At 39.7% G+C, this 25,368-nt stretch overlaps 1 pseudogene; it reads right to left on the reverse strand.

The window, feature by feature from the left end:
* On the reverse strand, positions 15,250 to 16,160 carry LOC110260818 (annotated as a pseudogene).

Here is a 25,368-nt window from a genome sequence, read left to right on the forward strand (position 1 = left end):
ATGAATGCAATCAGAGCAAGAAAACTAATGTTTAATCATGTACCGTCTAAAATAATTTCTCAGACCACCATGTTTAAGTGCTGCTTTTTGGAGAATCCCCTACAAGGACTCTTCAGTTTGCCGTCAGTTCACTGAAGTGGGTCTGGGGGAGGTTTCTCTCACCACGGCAATGACCTTGGCTCCCTGTTCACTCTGTGAGTAACCTTGGCCAAGTTACTGTTTCCTGGGAGATTTCTACATTTCTAAGCTATTGGAATAATAACCATCTCTTAAGAGTTTTCCTTAGAATCAATGCGACAACATCTGCATAGGGCCTTGCATATATCTAAAAATAGGACACACACTCAGGAACCGTTCATTCCTTGATCCGGTGTTCCCACTGGGTCAAGGAATGAAATTTTAATGACAGGCCCTCTTGCCTTTGTATTTAGCAGTCTGCTAAATTGAGTGATTTGATCCTCGGAACAGTCATTCTCCTTTCCCATTTTATTGGCTTTCCTAGAATGGCACGATTACTAATGTAGGAATAAAACTCATGTCTACATCATTCCAAAATCCATATGCTTAATAATTAAGCTATACTGATATCTAACAAAATCAACATTATTGAGATCTATTTTACATACAATAAAATTTAACTATTTAAATATACATTTTGCTAAATTTTGACCTATTTATATGCCTATGTAATTACCAGCACAATTTAGATTTCACCCCCAAACATTCCTTTGTGCCTCTTCCTGGTCAGTTCCCCTTTTCTAATCCTCCAAAGTTTCTGTCTTGTTATTGAATATAGTCCATTCCTTTCATTGCACAGTAGGACAATGTCTTCTTACCCATTGCCTATATGGTCAAATATTTTGACAGTATTTCAGTCCTGTCCATTTCTCTTCATCTCCACTAATCACTGTAGCTTAAAGAACCAGCATCTCTTGCCTGGATGAATGTGATAGTCTCATAAGTTGGTCTAACAGCCTCCTCCTGAGTCTCTTCCAGCTTATTCTCCACCTTGTAAGCAGAGTGATCTTTAGAGGTGCCAATCTGATCAAGAATCACCAATTTACCCTAAAATTCTTCATCCTGAGATGAAGATCGAAATTGTATTTTGCAGTGAGGTCTTCCGTGGCCCAGCTCCTTCCTACCCACACCACCTGTCTTACAACCACTTTGCCCAATGGCCCATTGCCCTCTGGTATCTTCTAACCTTCTTTAGATTCCTCCTATGCGTGAGCTGCTCACTGTTGAAAGCCTCAAGGCTTTTGTAATGTAGTTTCTGAATTCTGAAATACCCTCCTCTTTCCCAAATCTTCTTGGCCAATGTCTGCTCTGCCAGTTAATGCCTACTAGTCTCTTCCCAGCCTCCATTCAAATCACATTTCTTCACTGAAGGCTTTTTAACTCTCCTCATTGGGTCAGCTCATTAATTTTCTTAAAGAATTGTATTGCTTTTTCCCTTCAGGGTACTTTTCTCAGTTAATAATTTTACATTCTCCAGTGGGATTGCAGTAAATTATTACTGTTTCACACTGCTTAGAGACCTGGGCGGGCAGAGTCCATGTTTCTGACCCATGCCTGCACAAGCATGTTGCTCATAGACACCCAATAAGTAGAAGTTAATTGAGTGAATGAATGAACTGATCCTTAGTGTACCCTAAGAGCACTTTAAATTGCCACAGAAGTAAACTGTGTTGACCCCTGGATGGAAGGCTTTAAGAAAGGGAATTCCAGGAAGTTTCCTTGTGGCACAGTGGGTAAAGTATCCAGTGTTGCTGCCACAGCTGTGGCTCAGACTGCAACTGCAGTGGGGGCTCAATCCCTGGCCCAGGAGCTCTGATATACCACAGGTGTGGCCAAAAGAAAAAAAATGGGGGATTATACTTTTGGCGAATTTGTTTATGTTAGATGAGGTAATTATCTTCCTGTTGGTATTTGGGAAAAATTGGGATGGACATACGTATAAGGTTTGAACTTTGGAAAGGAGATTGCCTTTTAAGAGAGCTAAATTGTGAAATAAATGTGAAAAAAATCAGATTATAAATATAGGCAAATTACTTAAAGGATGGAATGGCTTCTAGGCCCTGAAGATTTGACTATGCAGGTTTACTGTTATTCACAGAGCTGAAGAAAGAATGAGTCCTTTAGAAATGGGTTAATTAAAAACAATGAAAGAAATGGGTTAATTCGTCTCAAAGGAAGGGTAAACCATGTCTGGAAGGGGCTATCTGCAGAGCAAAGGACTGGCCCTGTCTGGCCTGAGTACAGATTCCTCAACTCTGATTAGTCTGGAGGTGACTGGGTCTGAAGGTTTTATATTCACCGAGCAGTCTTCTAATTATAATCTGGTTTCCCGTGAAGACGGGTCCAAATGGAGTAAGTACATCAGCTAGTCTAGTCTCAGGCCTGCTTGGTATGCTATATCTCTTTGTAATTGATCATTTGACATTCTGGTTTTGTACATGGGTTTTTGTGATAAGCTTGGTTATCAGAGTATGTCCCTGAGACTGTGTCAATGTCTGCTCACTGTCAAGTTTTGAGATGCCCAGCCAGTTAAGTCAGAACCTAGACAGCGGAGAATTCACCCTGAACGTGCCCTGTTGTGAGAGGCAGTTTTGGTTTCCCGTTTTACAAATCAGTAAACTGATTGTTATCGAAAGGTGCCTTAATATAATAGTTATTATAGAATATGTCTTCATTCAATCTGCATAATTTATTGGTGTGCTCTGGGTTAAGGACCAGGAATGAAAGAGGAAGGGGAAGATATTAACTGACATCTCTTTAAATATTTTATACTAGAAATTTACATTGGAAATCTTTGGGTTCAATTTAGGCAAGTCACAATTTTGAATACCAAAGGGAGAGTTGATTTAATAATGATGTCTTTCTTTATTGCAGAATATGAAGAAACGGCCATGTATAATATATTTACAAACAGCCTGATATTAAAGATTCATTCATTAGATATTAATTGCCACATCTTTAGCAAATAGACTTTCTTTTTAAAAAATTTTTAGGAGTTCCCATTGTGGCTCAGCAGTTAACGAATCTGACTAGCATCCATGAGGACCAGGTTCGATCCCTGGCCTTGCTCAGTGGGTTAAGGATCCAGCATTGCCGTGAGCTGTGGGTGTAGGTTGCAGATGCAGCTCAGATCCTGCATTACTGTGGCTGTGGTATAGGCTGGCAGCTATAGCTCTGATTTGACCCCTAGCCTGGGAACCTCCATATGCTACAGATGAGGCCCTAAACAAATATTTTTTATTATAATTGATTAGTAATATTCTGTCAATTTCTGCTGTACAGCAAAGTGACCCAGTTATACATATATATACATTCTTTTCCTCATATTATCTTCTATCATGTTCTATCACAAGTGATTGGATTAATTCCCTGTGCTGTACAGTAGGACCTCATAGCTTATCCATTGTAAATGTAATAGTTAGTATCTACTCACCCCAAACTCCCAGTCCATCCCACTCCCTCCCCCTCCCCCTTGGCAACTACAAGTCAGTTCTCTATGTCCATGATTTTGTTTCTGTTCTGTAGATAGGTTCATTTGTGCCATATTTTAGATTCCAAATATAAGTGATATCATATGGTATTTGTCTTTCTCTTTCTGATTTATTTCACTTAGTATGAGAATCTCTGTTTCCATACATGTTGTTGCAAATAGCATTATCTTGTTCTTTTTTATGGCTGAGTAGTATTCCATTGTGTATGTACCACATCTTCTTTATCCATTCATCTGTCAATGGACATTTAGGTTGTTTCCATGTCTTGGATATTGTGAATAGTGCTGAAATGAACATAGGGGTGCATGTGTCTTTTTGAATGAAAAGTTTTGTCTGGATATATGCCCAGGAGTGGGATTGCTGGATCATATGGTAGTTATATATTTCCTGAGTTTCCTCCATACTGTTTTCCATAGTGGTTGAACCAATTTACATTCCCGCCAACAGTGTAGGAGGGTTCCCTTTTCTCCACACCCTCTCTAGCATTTGTAGACTTATTGATGATAGCCATTCTGACCAGTGTGAGGTGGTACCTCATTGTATTTTTGATTTGCATTTCTCTGATAATTAGTGACATTGAGCGTTTTTTTTATGTGCCTGTTGGCCATAAATATATCTTCTTTGGAGACATGTCGAGGTCTTCTGCTCATTTTTCACTTGGGTTGTTTGCTTTTTTGCTGTTGAGTTGTATGAGCTATTTGTATATTTTGGAGATTAAGCCCTTGTTGGTTGTGTCATTTGCAACTATTTTCTCCTATCCCATAGATTATCTTTTGTTTTCTTTTTTTTAATGGTTTCCTTTGCTGTGCAGAAGTTTTTAAGTTTTATTAGGTCCTATTGGTTTATTTTTGTTTTTATTTCTATTACCTTGGGAAACTGGCTAAGAAAACATTTGCATGATTGATGTTAGTGAAGTTTTGCCTATGTTCTCTTCTAGGGGTTTGATTGTGTCTTGTCTTATGTTTAAGTCTTTAAGCAATTTTGAGTTCACTTTTATACATGGTGTGAGGGTGTGTTGTAGTTTCATTGATTTATGTGCAGCTCTCTGGTTTTCCCAGTACCACTTGTTGAAGAGACTGTCTTTTCCCCATTTTATATTCTTTTTTTAATTACTCAATGAATTTTATTACATTTATAGGTGTACAACAATCATCACAACCCAATTTTATAGCATTTCCATCCCAAACCCTCAGTGCATCCCCTCACCCCTCAACTTGTCTCATTTGGAAACCATAAGTTTTGCAAAGTCTGTGAGTTAGTACCTGTTTTGCAAAGAAGTTCATTGTGTCATTTTTTAGGTTCCACATGTAAGTGATAAGATTTGATGTTGGTGTCTCATTGTCTGACTTTACTTAGCATGGTAATTTCTAGGCCCATCCATGTTGCTGCAAATGCCGTTATTTCTTTCCTTTTAGTGGCTGAGTAATATTCCATTGTGTATATGTACCACATATTCTTTATCCATTCCTCTGTTGATGAACATTTAGGTTGTTTCCATATCTTGGCTGTTGTATATAGTGCTGCAATGAACATTGGAGTACATGTGTCTTTTCAAGTCATGGTTTTCTCTGGATAGATGCCCAGGAGCAGGATTACTGGATCAAACCCATTTTATATTCTTGCCTCCTTTGTCAAAGATTAATTGACTGTAGGTTCCTGCATTTATTTCTGGATTCTATATTCTGTTCCATTGGTCTGCATGTCTGTTTTTGTACCAGTACCACACTGTCTTGATTACTGTAGTTTTATAATATGTTCTGAAGTCTGGGAGAGTTATGCCTCCTACTTGTTTCCACCCCCCACCTCAGGATTGTTTTGGCAATTCTTGGTCTTTTATGGTTCCATATAAATATTTGTATTGTTTGTTCTAGTTCTGTGAAAAATGTCATGGGTAATTTGGTAGGGATCGCATTAAATCTGTAGATTGCTTTGGATAGGATGGCCATTTTAATGATATTAATTCTTCCAATCCAGGAGTATGGAATATCTTTCCATTTCTTTGAATCCTCTTTAATTTCCTTGATTAAGGTTTTATAATTCTCAGCATGTAAGTCTTTCACCTCCTTGGTCAGGTGTATTCCTAGGTATTTAATTTTTTGGGGTGTGATTTTAAAAGGTATTGTATTTTTGTATTCCTTTTCTTTCTTTCTTTTTTTTTTTTTTTTTTTTTTTTTTTTTTGTCTTTTTGCCATTTCTTGGGCTGCTCCCGCGGCATATGGATGTTCCCAGGCTAGGGGTCTAATTGGAGCCGTAGCTTCCAGCCTACGCCAGAGCCACAACAACGTGGGATCCCAGCTGTGTCTGCAACCTACACCACAGCTCAGGGCAATGCTGGATCCTTAACCCACTGAGCAAGGCCAGGGACCCAACCCCCAACCTCATGGTTCCTAGTCAGATTCGTTAACTACTGCTCCACCATGGGAACTCCAGTATTCCTTTTCTAATATTTCCTTGTTAGTATATAGAAATGCAACTGATCTCTGAATGTTAATTTTGAATCCTGCTACTTTGCTGAATTTGTTGATCAGTTTGAGTAACTTTTTGTGTGGAGTCATTAGGGTTTTCTATAATAGAGTATCATGTCATCTGCATCGAGTGTCAATTTTACCTCTTCTCTTCCAATATGGATACATTTTATTTCTTTTGTTTGTCTGATTGCTGTGGCTAGGACTTCCAATATTATGTTGAATAAAAGTGGTGAGAGTGGACATCCTTGTCTTGTTCCACATCTTAGAGGGATGACTTTCAGCTTTTCTACGTTGAGTATTATATTGGCTGTGGGTTTTGTCATAAATGGCTTTTATGATGTTAAGGTATGTTCCTGCTATATCCACTTTGGTAAGAGTTTTATTTGTCATGAATGGATGTTGGATTTTGTCAAATGCTTTTTCTGCATTTTGAGATGATCATGTGGTTTTTACTTTTTTTTTTGTTAATGTGGTATATGATATTGATTGATTTGCGTGTGTTGGACCACCCTTGTGAACTTGGGAGGACTCCCACTTGGTCATGGTGCATGTGTTGTTGGATTTGGTTGGCTAAAATTTTGTGGAGAATTTTTGCGACTATGTTCATTAAAGATATTGGCCTATAATTTTCTTTTTTGAAAATATCTTTGTCTGGTTTTGGTATTAGGATGATGTTGGCTTCATAGAAAGTCTTAGGGGTATTCTTCAATCTTTTGGAAAAGTTTAAGAAGGAAAGGTGTAAGTTCTTTGTAAGTTTAGTAGAATTTTCCTGTGAAGCCATGTGGTCCTGAGCTTTTTTTTTTTTTTTTTTGTAGGAAGTGTCTTTATTACATATTCAATTTCATTTTCAGTGATGGGTCTGTTTAAGTGATCTGTTTATTCTCTCTCTTTTTTTTTTTTTTTTTTTTTTTTTGTCTTTTTGCCTTTTCTAGGGCTGCTCCGTGGCATATGGAGGTTCCCAGGCTAGGGGTCTTACTGGAGCCATAGCTGCTGGCCTACGCCAGAGCCACAGCAACACAGGATCCGAGCTGCGTCTGCAACCTACACCTCAGCTCACGGCAACATGGGGTCCTTAACCCACTGAGCAAGGGCAGGGACCGAACCCGCAACCTCAAGGTTCCTAGTCTGATTCGTTAACCACTGAACCACAACAGGAACTCCCAGTGATCTCTTTTTTCTTGATTCATTTTTGGTGGGCTCTTTGTCTCTAGAAAGTTGTGATTTTTTTCTAGGTTGTCAAATTTGTTGGCATATAACTGTTTGTACTATTCTCTTATTGTTTTTTATTTATTTATTTAGAGCTGCACCCATGGCATATGGAAGTTCCCAGGCTAGAGATTGAATTGGAGCTATAGCCACTGGCCATAGCCACAGCAACAGCAATGCCAGATCCAAGTAGCATCGTGTGACCTACACCACAGCTCACAGCAACTCTGGATACTTAACCCATCAGGCAGGGTCAGGGATGGAACCTGCATCCTCATGCGTGCTACTCAGATTCATTTCCACTGAGCCAAGATGGGAACTCCTGGATTTTTGTGTTTCTGCAGTATCCATTGACATTTCTCCTTTTTCATTTCTTATTTTGTTTATTTGGATTCTCTTTCTCAGTGAGTCTGGTTAGAGGTTTGTCAATTTTGTTTACCCTTTCAAAGAACCAGCTCTTGGTTTTATTGATTTTTTTATATCATTTTTTGAATCTCTATTTTATTGATGTGAGTGGGGTGTTAAAATCTCCTACTATTATTGTATTCTCATCAATTTCTCCTTTTATGTCTGTGGTACTTGTATGTATTTGGGTGCTCCTATCTTAGGGGCATATATATTGACAAGTGTAATATCCTCTTCTTGATTGATCCTTTTATCATTAAGTAGTGTCCTTCTTTGTCTTTCTTTTTTTTTTTTTTTTTGTCTTTTTGCCTTTTCTTAGAGCCACACCCTCGACATATGGAGGTTCCCAGGCTAGGGGTCTAATCAGAGCTGTAGCCACCGGCCTACGCCAGAGCCACAGCAACGCAGGATCCGAGCCGCGTCTGCAACCTACACCACAGCTCACGGCAATGCTGGATCGTTAACCCACTGAGCAAGGGCAGGGACCGAACCCGCAACCTCATGGTTCCTAGTCGGATTTGTTAACCACTGCGCCACGACGGGAACTCCCCTTTGTCTTTCTTTATGGCCTTTGTTTTAAAGTCTTTTTTTTTTTTTTTCTTTTTAGGACCTCACTCATAGCATATGGAGGTTCCCAGGCTAGAGTTCTAATCAGAGCTACAGCTGCCAGCCTACACCACAGCCACAGCAACACCAGATCTGAGCTGCATCTGCAACCTACACCACAACTCATGGCAATGCCGGATCCTTAACCCACTGAGGAAGGCCAGGGATCGAACGTGCAACCTCATGGTTCCTAGTTGGATTTGCTTCCACCAAGGCACAATGGGAGCTCCTACTATAAAATAATTTTAGTGTTGACATATTTTCACTCTTGAGAGATTTCATTTCTGCCTGTGCCATGGCGGGAATTCCCCTAAAGTCTATTTTTTTTCTGATATGAGTATTGTGACTCCTGTTTTCCTGTCATTTCTATTCACATGAAATATCTTTTTCCATCTCCTCACTTTCGATTTATGTGTCCTTTGCTCTAAGGTGAGTCTTTGGTAGGCAGCACATTGTGAGCTCTTTCTTTTTTTTATTCCAGTCTGCCACTCTATGTCTTTTGGTTGGAACATTCAGTCCATTGGCATTTAAGGTAATTATTAATAAATATGTATTTATTGCCATTTTAAACCTTGTTTTACAGTTGATTTGAAATTTCTCCTTTGTTCCTTTCTTTTTTATGGTTGGATTATTTCCTTTTTTTTTTTTTTTCCTTAATGCTTGTGTCCTCTTCTTTTTAATTTTTTTGAATGTATTGTTTGGTTTTGATTTGCAGTTGCCCTGTTTTTCAAGTATGTTAACCCCTTCCTATATGTGCTTGCTTTAGCCTGATAGTCATATAGGCTCAAATGCATTCTAATAAAAAAGGTCTGGATTTTTTTTTTTACTTTCATTCCCCACATTTTATGACTTTGATGTCCTTTTTTCATGTCTTCATATTTATCCTTCTGCCATTCCTTGTATTTACAAATAGGTTTTTTTTTCCCTTTAATATATGTATACTGGCTTATTTATTTATTTATTTATTTGTTTATTGTCTTTTCTAGGGCTACACCCAAGGCATATGGAGGTTCCCAGGTTAGGGGTCTAATTGGAGCTGTAGTTGCCTGCCTACGCCAGAGCCACAGCAATGCAGGATCCAAGCTGAGTCTATGACCTACACCACAGCTCACAGCAATGCTGGATCCTTATGCCACTGAGCAAGGCCAGGGATTGAACCTGCAACTTCATGGTTCCTAGTTGGATTTGCTAACCGCTGAGCCATGACGGGAACTCCACTGGCTTATTTAAATGGTTACTTTCCACTTGTGATTGCTTCCATCCTTTATCTTCTTACTTCTTTTTCATTTAGAGGAGACTTTTAGTATTTCTTTTAGAATGAGTTTAGTATTGTTGTACTCTTGTAGTTTTTGTTTGGTGGGCAAATTTTTATTTCTCCTATTTTAAATGATAATCTTTCTGGATAGAGTATTCTAGGCTACAGATTTTTCCCTTTTAGAATTTAGTATATCTTGTCTCTCTCTTCTGGCCTGTAGTGTTTCTGTACAGAAATCAGCCGGTAGCCTTATGGGGGTTCCCTTATAATTAATTCTTTGTTGTTCTCTTGCTGCCTTTAGAACACTCTCCTATCTTTTTTTTTTTTTTTTTTTTTTGCTGTTATGCATATGGAGGTTCCCAGGCTAGGGGTTCAATCAGAGCTACAGCTGCTGGCGTAGACCAGAGCCACAGCAACACAGAATCTGAGCTGCATCTGTGACTTACACCACAGCTTGTGGCAACACCTGTTCCCTAACCCACTGAGCAAAGCCAGGAACTGAACCTGTCACCTCATGGTTTTCAGTCAGATTTGTTTCCACTGTGCCATGATGGAAACTCCTAGAATCCTCTCCTATCTTTAACTTTTGCCATTTTTATTTTAATATGTCTTGGTGTGGGTCTGTTTGGGTTCAACTTGTTTGGGGTCCTCTATGCTTCCTGTATCTTGATATCTGTTTCCTTTAGATTTGGGAAGTTTTCAGCTATAGTTTCTTCAAATATATTTTCAATCCCCTTTTCTCTCCTTCTCCTTCTGGAGTCCCTATTATGCGTAGATTGGCCCACTTTATATTATGCCATTGAGCTCTTATATTGCTTTCATGTTTTTCCCTTTGGTTTTCTGTCTGCTGTCCTGACTGGGTGATTTCCATTTTTCTATTTTCCAAGTTACTTATTCATTGTTTGCATTATTCATTCTGCTCTTCAGTGCCTTTAATTCAGCTCGCTTCTCTTCAAGTGAATTTTATAATTTTTCTTGGCTCCTCCTTGTATTTTCTAGTTCCTTTCTAAAGCAATCTGCATTACTGTTTATATCCACTCTTAATTCCATCATATCCTCTCTTAATTCCTTCAGTATTTTCATTATCTCCTTTTTGAACTCAGAGTCTGTTAGATTGCGGAGGTCCATTTCATTGTTTGCTTCTTCATTTTGCTTGTAACTGAAAATGGTTCCTGAACTTCTTCATTTGCTTATATTTTTCTTATTCTTTGAGTTTAGGGAAAAGAACTATTATAGTCTTGGAGGGCTATTTATGTGAGAGCACCCCTGGATGTTTTGTGGGGGCTTATTTTTTTTTTTTGGCATGAAGCCTGATTTTGGTTTGGATGCTTGGTGTCTCTTTCCTTGGTGTGTGTAAGCTGCTATCCCCTTGATGGGGATGCACTGGTTTATGGCCTGCATGTGCTTCCAGGGAGATGGAGGCAGTGGGCAGGGTCTACAGCCAGTGCTTGGTTGCTGGGCCATTGACAGTGGTGAGAACCCATTGGGAGGTGGTGCAGGCTGCTCCTGGTTACAGGGCCCTGGGAAGTGGCAGGGACCCTCAGGCAGATGTAGGTAGCCCAGAGCCTTTGGCAGTGGCAACAGCAGGGTGAGTGCATTCCCAGGGAAATGAGAGGAATAATGAGTGGTACTTGGTTGCAGAGCCCTCCTCTGCTGCAACCCCTGAGGTGATTAGGGCCACAGTGATGCCTGTTCACAGATCCCTAGCGGTGGCAGGTCACACCCACCTCTGGAGTCTAATGGCTGCAGCAGTTTGGCCCTGCCACCCATAACTTGCACAAGAGGTATCCTGCAGCCCAAGTACCTGCGCTTGCACAAAGATATTCCTGTGGCTGTCCCACCCCTCCTCCTCTCATCCTCCCCAACAATGGTGCCTTGCTTCTCCAGTGGGCCCAGGCCTCCTCCCACACTCCCTTGGCTGTGGTGTTTCACTTCCCAGCCCCTCAGGCTGTCTCTACACACCCAGCCCTAGTCTTCTCCCTGGAACTGATCTCCAAAGCCTGAGTTCCAGTGCCCAGCCCCCACCTGAGCATCTCAGGCTATGCCATCTGGGGGTGGTGATACTGATGGTCTCTGTGGCTCCCTCTGTGCTTTGCCATTCCCAGTCTCGCTGCTGAGTTTTCCTCTGAGGCTTTGAGGTCCCTCCTCGGCTGATCTCCCTGTCAGTTAGGTGGCCTCCCATGGTGTGGGTTCCTTTCCTCTTTTACAGTTCCCTCTCATAAGTGCTGGTCCCGTCTTGATTCCTTTTTTTTCTCTTCTCTTTCTCTCTCTTTTTTTCTTTCTGTTCTACCCAGTTATATGGAGGATTTCTTGCCCCTTTTGGAGGTTTAAGATCTGCTGCCAGCATTCAGTAGCTGTTCTGTGTGAATGGTTCTACATGTAGATTTTTTTTTTTTATGTGTTTGTAGGAGAAGGTGAATGCCATGTCCTACTCTTCCACTGCCTTGATCCTGCTCCATCCAGACTTTCTGTGTCTCAGTTTCCTAAATGGAGAATGGGAATAAGAATAGCAGCATTAATTGAGTATCTCCTTTGTGCAAACACTGTCCTACATGGCCATTCTCAGAATTAACTCGTTAATTTTCATAAACAACCTGGAAGGGAGATGCCATTGTAGATGATTATGCAGAAGAGGAGCTTGCCCCAATAATAAGTGGGAGAGTTTTTAAAACCAAACAGTGTGGCTCCAGAATCCACCCTTCTAAATACTTTACTACCCCAAAGAATTAAGTATCTGGCTCACTTGAGCTTTAATAACTGATAGCTATTATTATTGTCAGTTTGTTTTTGTTGCCTCCATTTCTGGACTAGGAAGAATAGAACAGGGGTAGAAACCTTCTGTTTCTAAGCCTCCCATGCTTTTCTCTTATCCTTTGCTGCTGTGCATTTTTCCCTAGGGAGAACCAGAATGAAAAAACCACTTTGGCTTGAGTTACTCAACTTGAAACTGCCTGCATAACAAAATCACATGTTTTAGAACTTAACATTCTTTCTTGATGATTCTACCTTTCTTCTATTGTTTTCAGTCTTCGTTATTCCCTGAACACTCCTGGAATTGCCTTACCACTTTACCATGTGAAAAGCCACCTGTCCCGAGCCTGTAGGGACTGGGTATTTTGAATCTTGTATGACAGCTTTGCCCAAATCTTAGGCAAATACTAAGGACAGTTATACATAGTATCTTTATTGCTAATTCCTATGAAGATGAAAAAGTTAAATGTGTAAGGAAGGGCAAGATTTATAAGACTATTTACAATCCTGGGAATAATATTCACCACTATTGGGAACTCAGAAGGGGAGATGCTTTTTTTTTTTTTTTTTTTAATTTCCTTGCTCCTAAAGCCAAAGAAAGGAATATGATTCCTCAGCTTATAACTGACACCTAAGATGGTTTGTATGTATAATAAGAATCCACAGAGTTAAATTTCCTCCAAAGGAATTATTGTCCTGAGCTCTTTAAAGTCAAACCATTTTTCATGGAAAATAGGATTGAGACTTAAAACCAGATTGAAAACCAGCTTCCAGTTCTGTTGGCTACATATGTGAGGGCTTTCTGTGGATGATGCAAAGTGATTTTCAGAGCATTGGTAGGTTTAGAAGCATATTGGACCAGAAACCTAATTATCAATACTAATAATTTTTTTCCTTCATCAGTTAATTAGTTGATCATCTAGAAAAATTAGCAACTATTCAGCATGTTTCAGTCTTGGTACCTAAAAAATATCATTCTTCTTCATAGAAGAACTTCATAGAAGTTTTTGCCAGGAAAGTGAATTATTTTGACCTTAAGTGAATTATTTTGACATTATTCTAATGAGGCATTTCTGTAGAATATTACTCTCACTGTGTACATGAGGGTCACTTGAATTTTTATGGAAATTTTGGATGAGTTCTTGAGGATTTCTAATGGATCAGAATTAAATAACCTTGCCTTTGGTATAGACTTGAGTTATCTTGAAATTAACCGTTAAATATCACTAATGAGAGTGAAAAATTCAATAAGAAACTATCTTGGAGTTCCCATTATAGCTCAGCAATAACAAACCCAACTAGTATCCATGAGGATGTGGGTTCCATCCCTGGCTTCACTCAGTGGGTTAAGGATCCTGCGTTGCTGTGAGCTGTGGTATAGGTTGCAGATGCTGCTTGGATCCTGTGTTGATGTGGTTGTGGTGTAGGCTGGCAGTTGCAGCTCCCATGGGACCCCCAGCCTGGGAACTTCCATACACTGCAAGTGCGGCCCTGAAAAGCAATTGTTATATTTGGAAAGGATGGGCAATGGGATCCTACTGTACAGCACAGGGAAATGTGTGTGATTGGGTCACTTCGTGGTACAACAGAATTGATGAAACATTGTAAATCAACTATACTTTAATAAAAACAGCACAAAACAGTAAGAAACTATCCTTAAAGACCATGACTAGAAAGTGCAGTCAGTGGTTTTAGACAATGAAGCTCATTTCTCTCTTCCCTCTGCTAATTGCTTTCATTTTTTTATATTTGAAAATGCGGCCAGTGTGTCTGCTTTCCTTCTAAAGATGCTGACAATATACTTCAGTGTGTATAATAGAGAATTTTGTTTTCACTCCTAAACAAAGTGAAGGAAACACCTCTTTTGCCCTTAGCCAACAAATGCTCCGTGGCTTCATTTATTTACTCTCAGTAGGTTATTCCAGTCCCTAGGTTCCAGAACAAACATGAGTTTGAGAATGAGAGCCAGGCTGGATGTGTCAGGTGATGATTTAAAACTTTCCATGTGCTCTAGAGTCCTTTAGAAAAGCTTTATTTATTTTAAAATCTCATAGGAAGAAATGCTATCACAGATTCATGAAAAAAGAATGGGAAAAAATCTATGAATTGTGATTCAGGTGTGTGTGTGTGCGTGTGTGTTGGGAAAGGACAGAGTTGTAGGCTTGGGATCTGGGTTTGAGTCCTGGTGATATCACTCATTAGCTGTGTGAACTTGTGCAAATAACCTGGCCTATCTGGCCTTGATTCTCATCTGTTAAATATTTGCACTGCACATTTCTAAAAAGTGAAATTTAAATCAACTAATGAATATTAAAAACCAGAATGGTGCCATGCGCTTTTATAATTTATATATTGGAATGGTGTTTGACTGTTCTGTAATACCTTTGTAGAATGATAGGAAGTTGTTGTGTTAAGAAGTGGGTAATATATATTACTGGAATCATAGGCTATTTAAAGTCTTTGATTTCTGAAAAATGGTCCTAGCATGAAAACACAATGGTAAAAAGATAGATGATGCTTGGATATCTCTGGCCATTACAGAAATGCAAGTTTTAAACTGAGATATATTTTATACACAGGAAAATGCACAGATCTTAAATGAACAATTCATGAATTTTGGCAAATGAAACACTCATATGACTGTTGCCAAATCAAGATATGGAACATTTTTCTCACCTGGAAATTATTTTGTGTCCCTTTCTATTCCATACCTGCCCTTTGCAAGGCAATCATTCTTCTGATTTCTCTTGGGTAAATACTAGTTTCCTACCAGCAACAGATGAGAGTTCTGATTGTTCCATGTTTTCCCCAACATTTGGTATTGTCAATCTTTCTAATTTTAATCATTCTGGAAAGAAAAATCTTCTCTGCTTGATTTAAGTCAAATGATTTGCAGCAATTATTCTTTGTCTTTTTTTTTTTTTTTTTGTCTTTTTTTCTTAGGGCTGCACTTGCGGCATATGGAAGTTCCCAGGCTAGGGGTCTATTGGAGCTGTAGCTGCTGGCCTATGCCACAGCTGCAGCAACACTGGATCCAAGCCACGTCTGTGATCTACACTGTAGCTCACGGCAACGCAGATCCTTAACCCACGGAACAAGGCCAGAGATGGAACCCTCAATCCTAGTTGGATTTGTTTCTACTGTGCTGCAACAGGAACTCTGATTTGCACCAATTATTCTTAACCTGATATCTTAACACAGTGTTGGTTCCGAATGGGTTAGGAGGGATCATGAATAATTTATTTAAAAGAAAGTAATGGTAATAGTTTAAGTACCCATGGTTATACATAGTTTTTTTTTTTTTTTAAGTTTCAAAAACTTTATTTAATGTTCTGAAAGCTAGCATTATTTTTGCAAATAAGGTAAATGTCTTGGATGAGCTATTCAAAGAAGTTCACTTAGTCCAACTTAATAAAGCCAGTATTCTTCCTGTACTGGTGGAAACACTGGTGGCACACACTGAGGCCATATTCTGGATAAGACCCTGCAGGTTTGAGCAGACATGGCAAGAGTGAGATCCCTGGCTGAATTTTCTCGGATAGCTCCAGTAAAGCTGCTGGTGACCCATCTCGCTTTCTCCGATACAACCTAAATAGTTTTATTTATATATTGAAGAGGATTCAGGGTAATCTCTGAAATAGCATGACTCTGAATTATGGGCAACATTATTTATATATATATATATATATATATGTATATATATATATATATATATATGTGTATATATATATATATATATTCCCCCCCGAAAGGGATAAAAGAGTTATAGTTAATGCTATAGAAATTACATGTTACAAATTCTTAACTATGCTTCAGTATGTATCAAGTGAAAGTTCTAGATGTACTCTTAAGACCTATAGCGATTATAAATTTTTTTTTTTTTTGTCTCTTTACTTTTTCTAGGGCCGCTCTCACGGCATATGGAGGTTCCCAGGCTAGGGGTCTAATTGGAGCTGTAGCCGCCAGCCTATGCCAGAGCCACAGCAACGCAGGATTTGAGCCGTGTCTGCAACCTACACCACAGCTCATGGCAACGCCAGATCCTCAACCCACTGAGCAAGGCCAGGGATCGAACCTGAAACCTCATGGTTCCTAGTCGGATTTGTTAACCACTAAGCCATGATGGGAACTCCCAATTTTTTTTTTGTCTTTTTGATAGCGATTATAAATTGTTGTAGGACAGGTAAGAAACTTCTAAAAACTCAAGAGCTAACAAGTAAAAAATTTGCACAAATTTCACCTGATAAGGAATTAGGTGGTCTCTATTCAGGTAGCTCTTTCTATCTGTCTATCCATCTATTTATTCATTCAACAGATACTCATAATCCGTTATGGCAGGGACTGGTAGGTCCTGGGACTACAAGAATGACAAAAGGACAAGGAGTTTTCTAGTCTAGTGGGGCTAACTGACACATACATAGGTGATTATTCAATAGTTGGTCAACACCTAAAACAAACAAACCAAGACTGTAAGTTTAATGTTATGATTTTTATGGATGTCACAAAAGAACCCAATGATGAACTAGTGACATTATTTATTAATTTGTTCAATTATGTTTGTTAAGCTCCTACTAGGTGCTGGGGACTTTTTATTCACTGAGGAACAAAAATGAGAAAGCAGTTTCTGTCCAGTGGTTTTGTGGTTTTATTTCAATTTTTAATTTTAATTTAAGTATAGTTGATTTATAGTGTTATATTAATTTCTGGTATACAGTAAAATGATTCAGTTATACATATTTATATCATATATGCATATTCTTTTTAAAAAATTTTATTTATTTATTTTGTCTTTTTGGCATTTCTTGGGCCGCTCCAGCGGCATATGGAAGTTCCCAGGCTAGGAGTCTAATCTGAGCTGTAGACGCCAGCCTACGCCAGGGCCACAGCAAGGCAGGTTCCGAGCTGTGTCTGCCACCTACACCACAGCTCATGGCAACACCGGATCCTTAACCCACTGAGCAAGGCCGGGGACTGAACTCGCAACCTCATGGTTCCTAGTTGGATTCGTTAACCACTGTGCCACGACGGGAACTCCAGATATTCTTTTCCATTATGTTTTATTACAAGATATTGAATATAGCTCCCTGTGCTATACAGTCAGAACTTGTTTATCTTTTTTATATAGTGTAGTTTGTATCTACTAATTCCAAACTCCTAATTTAACCCTCTTCTACCCTCTTTCCTCTTTGGTAACTACAAGTTTGTTTTCTATGTCTATGAGTCTGTTTCTGTTTCATTTCTGCCATATTTTAGATTCTACATATAAGTGATATCATATGGTATTTGTCTTTTTCTGACTTCTTCACTTAGTATGAGTCTCTAGTTCCATCCATGTTGCTGCAAAAGGCATTATTTCATTATTTTTTTATGGCTAAGTAATATTCCATTGTGTTTATATACCACATCTTCTTATCCATTCATCTTCTGATGGACATTTAGTTTGTTTCTATGTCTTGGCTGTTGTAAAAGGTGTTACAATTAACATTAGAGTGTGTGTATCTTTTTTGTTTAGAGTTTTCTCTGGATATATGCCCAGGAATGGGACTGTTGGATCATAAGGTAACTCTATTTTTAATTTTTAAGCAACATCCATACTGTTTTTTTTCCTTTTTTCCTTTTTTTTTTTCTTTTTGCCTTTTCTGGGGCCACTCCCATGGCACATGGAGGTTCCCAGGCTAGGGGTCTAATCACAGCTGTAGCCACCGGCTTATACAGGAGCCACAGCAGCATCCGAGCCGCATCTGTGACCTACACCACAGCTCACGGCAACACCGGATCCTTAAACCATTGAGCAAGGTCAGGGATCGAACTGCAACCACATGGTTTCTAGTCAGATTCGTTAACCACTAAGCCACTATGGGAACTCCATCCCATAGTAGCTGTATCAACTTACACTCCTACCAACAGTGTAGGAGGGTTCCCTTTTCTCCACAACCCCTCCAGCATTTGTTATCTGTAGACTTTTTAATGATGGCCACCCTGACTGATGTGAGGTGACACCTCTTTGTAGTTTTGATTTGCATTACAAAAAATTAGTGATGTTGAGCATCTTTTCATGTGCCTCTTGGCCATCTATATGTCTTCTTTGTAGAATTGTCCATTTAAGTCTTCTGCCTATTTTTTGGTTGGGTTGTTTGGTTTTTGTTATTGAGTTGTGTAAGATGTTCGTATATTTTGGAGATTAAGCCCTTGTCAGTTGCATCATTTGCAACTATTTTCTCCTATTTTGTAGGTTATCTTTTCTTTCTTTTTTTTTTATGGTTTCCTTTGCTGTGCAAAAGCTTGTAAGTTTCTCATTTGTTTATTTTTATTTCTATTTCTATTGCCTTGGGAGACTGACATAAGAAAACATTTATGTGGTTGATGTCAAATAATGTTTTGCCTATATTCTCTTTCAGGAGTTTTATGGTATCATGTCTTATATTTAAGTCTTTAAGCCATTTTGAGTTTATTTTTGTGTATGGTGTGAGGGAGTGTTCTAAAATCATTGATTTATATGCAGCTATCCATTTTTCCAACAGCACTTGCCAAAGAGACCGTCTTATATCCATTGTATTCTTGCCTCTTTTGTTGAAGATTAATTGACTGAAGGTGGGTGGGTTTATTTCTGGGTTCTCTATTTTGTTCCATTGATCTATATGTCTGTTTTTGTTCTAGTACTATGATGTTTTGCTTATTGTAGCTTTGTAGTATTGCCTGAAGGCTGAGAGGTGTCCAGTGGTTTTGAAATGTTAGCATACACAAGTAAAAAAGGGGAAGCTTGTGAAAAGTGCAGATTTCTTGATTTAGTAGACCATAGTGGCCAGGAATCTGAAGTTTTAAAAAGCATTTCAGAAAATTTTGCTGTCCATGATCTGTGGATAACTCTTTGAAAAACATCCTATAGTTTATTGAAGAAGAAAGAAATAAATAATTGTATAACCATATGAGTGAGCAATATTGGAAATATTCCTGAGGAAGGCAAATCCACTTCCACCCCCAGGAAACAAAATCTCTTTTGTTGTCGCCGTGTATGTCTGGAAGTGATAGAGTAACATCTGTACTACACTTACATCTTAATTATAAGCAAGTTGTTGCTGCCCTACTGAATTCAGATTTAAGATGGCAATATCAACTTTTTTGTTGTTGTTGTTGTTGGTCTTTTTGCCTTTTCTAGGGCCGCTTCCCATGGCATATGGAGGTTCCCAGGCTAGGGGTCCAATCAGAGCTGTAGCCACTGGCCCACACCAGAGCCACAGCAACACGGGATCCAAGCCGTGTCTGCGACCTACACCGCAGCTCACAGCAACTCTGGATCCTTAACCCACTGAGCAAGGCCGGGGAGTGAACCTGCAACCTCATGGTTCCTAGTTGGATTCATTAACCACTGTGCCACAATGGGAACTCAGGCAATATCAACTACTATGTGAATTTTTGAACAGCCCCATAAATTTTGGGCTTGCTAGTTCCTATAATTGTGTGAGCCAATTCCTTAAAATAAATCTCTCATACACACACACACACACACACACACACACACACACACGATAGGGATAGAGTAGGATAGTCACACAGGTTTTTGTAGAAGTCCCAGTAGGGAACCATAGATAGAGAGGGAAACTGGGGAATTTTGGAAGACCACTGTAAGTTCATAATTGGTCAAAAAGGCTATCAGGATGTTGTGGAATGAAGCAGGGTTACTTAACCATAAAACCACAAATAAAAGCACTAGGTATGCCTCAGGCCATGAAGTGAGAAATAAAATAAGGCCTGCGTTCAAGTGCAGCAAGATAATGATCCTTAGGACCAAGGACAGGAATTTAAGGGAAAGATGACATTCCAAAGTAGGAGACTCTTATTATTCAGAAACCTGAAATGATTCAACATATTTTAGCGTATGTTACATACAACCCCTTTGCTGATTTGAATAAGCACTGTGACAGTCCTAATTTGACCTCATGGGGTCAAATACTCTCTTATGACATACAAAGCATGTGAAGGAGGAGCTAGTGATGGAAGTCTGATGTCTACCTGAAGAATGAGAAAGAAGGCAGTCTTTCCCCCTCCTCCACTTTCCTTGGATCATAAAAATGTAGCCCACCTAATCCTTGGGGCAGAGCCTTCTCACCTGCCCGCTTGTATCCCTCACAAGCATCCTATCTTAATAAATCTATCTCTTGCCTATCACTTTGCCTCTGCTGAATTCCTCCTGTTCTAAGGCACAAAGAAGCTGAGCCTCAGTAGGTTCAGACACCAGGTGAGTAATTCTAATTAAAAAACCCATGGGCTTGGGAGTTCCTGTCATGGCTCAGCAGTAACAAACCCAGCTAGTACCCATGAGGATGCAGGTTCGATCCTTGGCTTGGCTCAGTGGGTTGGTGATCCTGTGTTGCCATGAGCTGTGGTATAGGTGGCAGATGTGGCTTGGATCCCACATTGCTGTAGCCATGGCGTGTGTCAGCAGCTGCAGCTGCAATTTGGCCCCTAGCCTAGGAACTTCCATATGCCCTGGGTGCAGCCCTAAAAATGCAACAAACAAACATACAGCCCATGGGTTCAAGTCCCAATCTGGGTTTAGGCTGGGTTCGAGTCAGAGGTGTTTCAGTTTCATATATATTTACAAAATGATTTAGCAACACTGGCTCTGCCTCTCTATGGTAACAATTGGCTGGGGCTGATCAGTAGCTGTCTTGTTTCTATGGAATCTTTGTGTCTCAGTTTCCTCAGTGGGCACAGTTGCTCATGTACCTAATTTGCTTGGCTTTTGGGGTTCTGACCCCCAATCTACAGAGACGTAAATTTAAATCCTGTTGGTATTTAAGGGATCAGGCCAGATTAGGAGCTTTGGAAGTTCTAGCATGGCAAAAAAAAGGGTACCTTTCTTCTACTTCCTACCCTCACTTTGCCTCTATGTATTTAGAACTAGAAATATCAGGCCACACCAAAGTGGAGACCAGTCCCGTAGGTAGAGTTTAAATCTGCCCCCCACCTCACCAGGGTAACTTCCTGGGTGCCTTTTGGGAAAGAGTGACTTCTTTCCAATGTAATTTTTTTGGATGCTGTTGCTTTGCTGGTGTCAAGCTCTGAGGACTCTGCTGCCTCCAACCTGCAGCATTTCCCTTTGCCCAGGTTTCCCTGTCCTCACTCTGCATCCCCAGTCTGGAGTGTAACCCTAACCCCAGCCTCTGAACAGCAGCTGAGATTATTCCTGTGTCTTTGGACAGGACCCAGAGCCTCTTCTCCCTACCCCTCCGTAGCACTGGAGGCCAGACTTATGGCTGCAGGAATCAGTACAAGTCCCTTGGGCAGAGGGGCTCAGGGCTCTGCATATTGTCTATTAGCTCAGGAGCCGAAATGGGTGGATGTGACTTGGAAGTTGGCAGTGACTCTGGTTCTAAGAGTGTCCCAAGAAGGCTTTGAATTTGGGTCATGCCTGAGGCTAGAGCCTTTGGAGGTATTATCTTATTGAGGATTTCTCATTCTCCAGATGAGGAAGTTGATGGTGAGATCTCTCAGAAAGTGGTAGAGTCTGGCTTTGAACCCAGGTCTATGTGACTAGTGTTTTTGTTTGTTTGTTTGTTTTTATGGCCCTACCCATGGTATTTGGAAGTTCCCAGGCCAGGGACTGAATCTGCACCATAGTTGCAATCTATGCCACAGCTGCAGCCATGGCAAGGCTGGATTCTTTAACCCACTGTGCAGGGCCAGGGATTGAACTTACATCTCCACAGCGACCTGAGCCACTGCAGTTAGATTCTTTTTTTTTTTTTTTTTTTTTGTCTTTTTAGGGCTGCATCTGTGGCATATGGAGGTTCCCAGGCCAGGGGTCTAATCAGAGCTGCAGCTGCCGGCCTACACCACAGCCACAGCAACGTGGGATCCGAGCTATGTCTGCAACCTACACTACAGCTCACAGCAACACTATATCCTTAACGCACTGAGCAAGACCAGAGCTCAAACTTGCGTCCTCATGGACGCTAGTCAGATTCATTTCCGCTGAGCCATGATGGGAACTCCTACAGTTAGATTCTCAACCCTCTGTGCCATAGCAGGAACTTCAATGTGACTAGTCTTGCCTTTTTTTTTTTTTTTTTCCTTTGACTTTTTATGACCGCACCCGCAACATATGGAAGTTTCCAGGCTAGGGGTTAAATTGGAGCTGCAGCTGCTGGCCTACACCACAGTCACACCAGATCCCAGGCTCTTCTGCAACCTACACCACAGCTTGTTGCAACTCTGGATTCTTAACACTCTGGGCAAGTCCAGGAATTGAACCTGTGTCCTCATGGATATTAGTTGGGTTCTTACTGCTGAGCCACAATGGGAACTCCTGTGACTACTCTTGATGCTTTGTTTTGGCCACAGAGCAGTCATTCTTGCTCCCTGGAGACTGAGTAGATCACAGGGAAAGCTGCATGTCTAGTAAGTGTGCTGTCCTTTCTATCATAGCACGGGGGTGTTAGGAACATGAGTCCTTTGGACTGTGATAAGGAAGAGGACATTCAAGGGCCCCAGGTAAGATCTCTTGGCTCTTCTTTCCCGCTCTGTCCTCTCAATTCTACTGTGAGAAGTATCATCAGATTAGGTCTTCTGTTTTCATTTCAATCTGGATTCTTGCGGCAAGGAGCAAAAATACATAATACTCTTGTTCTTGTTTTGATGTGAAATGGCATTCATAAAACTGTAAGCTGCAGGAGAGCAGATCCCAAGACCAAATCTGATAGTTATTTTCATGTAAATCTGTTTGGATACATTTCCTTATCTGAAAGAATCCTCATGGAGTTGATTTTCTAGTTGCGAAAGATACAGGGCCCCAAATGAAGGCTTCCAGAGCAGAGGAGGGAAAAAGATATACAAGTGGTTTGAGTGGTGCTCTCTTAAGCTCATGTTAAGAACTTCATATTAATGAGCTGTTTACTTATGTGTTCTCTTTGGACTGTTAGTTCTTAGAGTCAACTACTGTCTTTTCCATCTCTATGTCCCCTTCACTTAGCACAGTGACTGGTACATACTCCGGCTGTGGATGTTCAATGCACAAATGAATGCATGAATGGAGGGATGAGAACTGGAAGAAAAGTCTATAGATGCTATGGTATTTACGGGGTATCCAAGGAGGCAGCCCTATGACAGTGGGCTCCCAAGTCAGACCACTACTAGTTTTTCATTCCTGGCTCTATCTGCTCACACTGTGTAACCTTGAACAAACTGCCCTATCTCTGCAGACTCCTTTTTCTCATCTGTGAAATGCTGATAAATGGATTGTGATGGTATTTATCTTAAAGATTATTACAGGGTTTAAATGGGTTATAGTGTCCTGGGTTGGGCAGGGCACTGCACTCCTGTGATAGTCAATCTTAACTTTTAAATAAAAAGGTGAGGCTTGTATCGAGCTGTAGATCTTCCCTGCTCCCCCACCCCAGTTTTATTGGGATAGAATCAACACACTTCACTGTGCAAGCTTAAAATGTACAACATAATAATTTGACTTATATATGTCATGAAGTGATGACCACAGTAAGTTTAATGAACATCCATCATCTCATATAGAGTAAAAGAAATAGAAAACATTATTTTCCTTGTGATAATATCCTCTCTTAAATTTCATGTGCAACATACAGCAGTGTTAATTAATCAGGTTGTTCATTATATTGCTAGTATTTAATTGTCTTATAAGTGGAAGTTTGTACCTTTTGACCACCTTCATCAAGTCCTCCCTCCCCTAACCTCTAGTAACCACAAATCTGATCTCTTTTTCTATGAGTTTTTCTTTCTTTCTTTTTTTTTTTTTTGAAGTATAATTGACCTATAACACTGTTAATTCCTGGAACACAAAAATAGTGACTCAATATTTCTATACATGACAAAATGATTACCACAATAGGTCTAGTTACTGTCTATCACCATACAAAGATATTGCATAATTTTTGACTATATTCCTCACTCTGTACATTCCATCCCCGTGACTCATTGATCTTGCAACTAGAATTTTGTGCCTCTTAATCTCCCTCACCTGTTTCATGCATTCTCCCACCATTCCCCTTTCTGGCAACCATCTGTTTGTTCTCTGCATCTAGGACTCTGTTTCTGTCTTGTTATGTTTGTTTGTTTGTTTTGTTTTTTTAGACTCCACATATAAGTAAAACCATTCAGTATTTGTCTTTCTCTGATTTATTTCACTTAGCATAATACCCTCTAGTTCCATCTATGTGGTTGCCAATGACCGAATTTCATTCTTTTTTGTGGCTCAGTAATATTTCATTGTATATATGCTACATCTTTTTTACCCATTTATCTACTGGTGGACACTTAAATTGCTTCCATATCTTGGCTATTGTCAATAGTGCTTCAAAGAACATAGGGGTGCATATATCTTTTTGAGTTAGTGGGGTTTTTTTTGTTTGTTTCCTTTGGAAAAATACCCAGAAGTAGAATTGCTGGATTATATGATAGGAGTTAGAAATCTTAAAGAAAAGTCCAGAATATGTGAGGATATTAGGTCTGGGAAAGAGTCTGAAAATAGTTAGGAAAGGCTAAACGTAGGACATAAATGGAATTCCAGTGGGATGGCAGGGGGAAAATGGGAGAGCTGAGTGGGTAGGCACATATGAAATTCCCCACAATGGGTAATGGGACTTTCCTTGAGGTGGCTTAAGGGCTTTTGACTGGTATTTTTTATTTATTACAGTTTTTTGTTTATAAAGAAAACATATATAATCTTTAGTCTTCCAGGAAATTGGTTATCTAATAGATAAGTTTTAATGCTATTTTGAAATTTTGAATTTATCCTGAGTTTTGTGTCCTCCCCATGAAACTTCCTGTGTATAAGAGGGGCGTAGGACTTTTCCAACTCTATCGTCTACATATTACTTAATACTATATATACTTTTTGTTTTAAATTTATTGTTATTTTTGACTGGGCAATACATTTACAAAATTCAAGAATCAAAATAATGTGAAAACCATGCCTTGAGAAGTGGTTTTCTTTCTCTAGCTCCACCCCCCAGCTCCCTGCTCATTCATTCTTTTTATATGGATCTTACCAGGGTTGCTTAATGAAAATTAAGCAAATACAAATATAGTTTGCACTTTTTTTCATTCTTATTCAAGCACTTCTTTTCCTGGTTCTCTAGAACAGCCTTCTAATTGCTGTTACAATGCTTGTAAATACACCACTGTTATGATTGCAGGT

This window comes from Sus scrofa, chromosome 5 (assembly GCF_000003025.6).
Source record: "Sus scrofa isolate TJ Tabasco breed Duroc chromosome 5, Sscrofa11.1, whole genome shotgun sequence".
NCBI lineage: Eukaryota > Metazoa > Chordata > Mammalia > Artiodactyla > Suidae > Sus > Sus scrofa.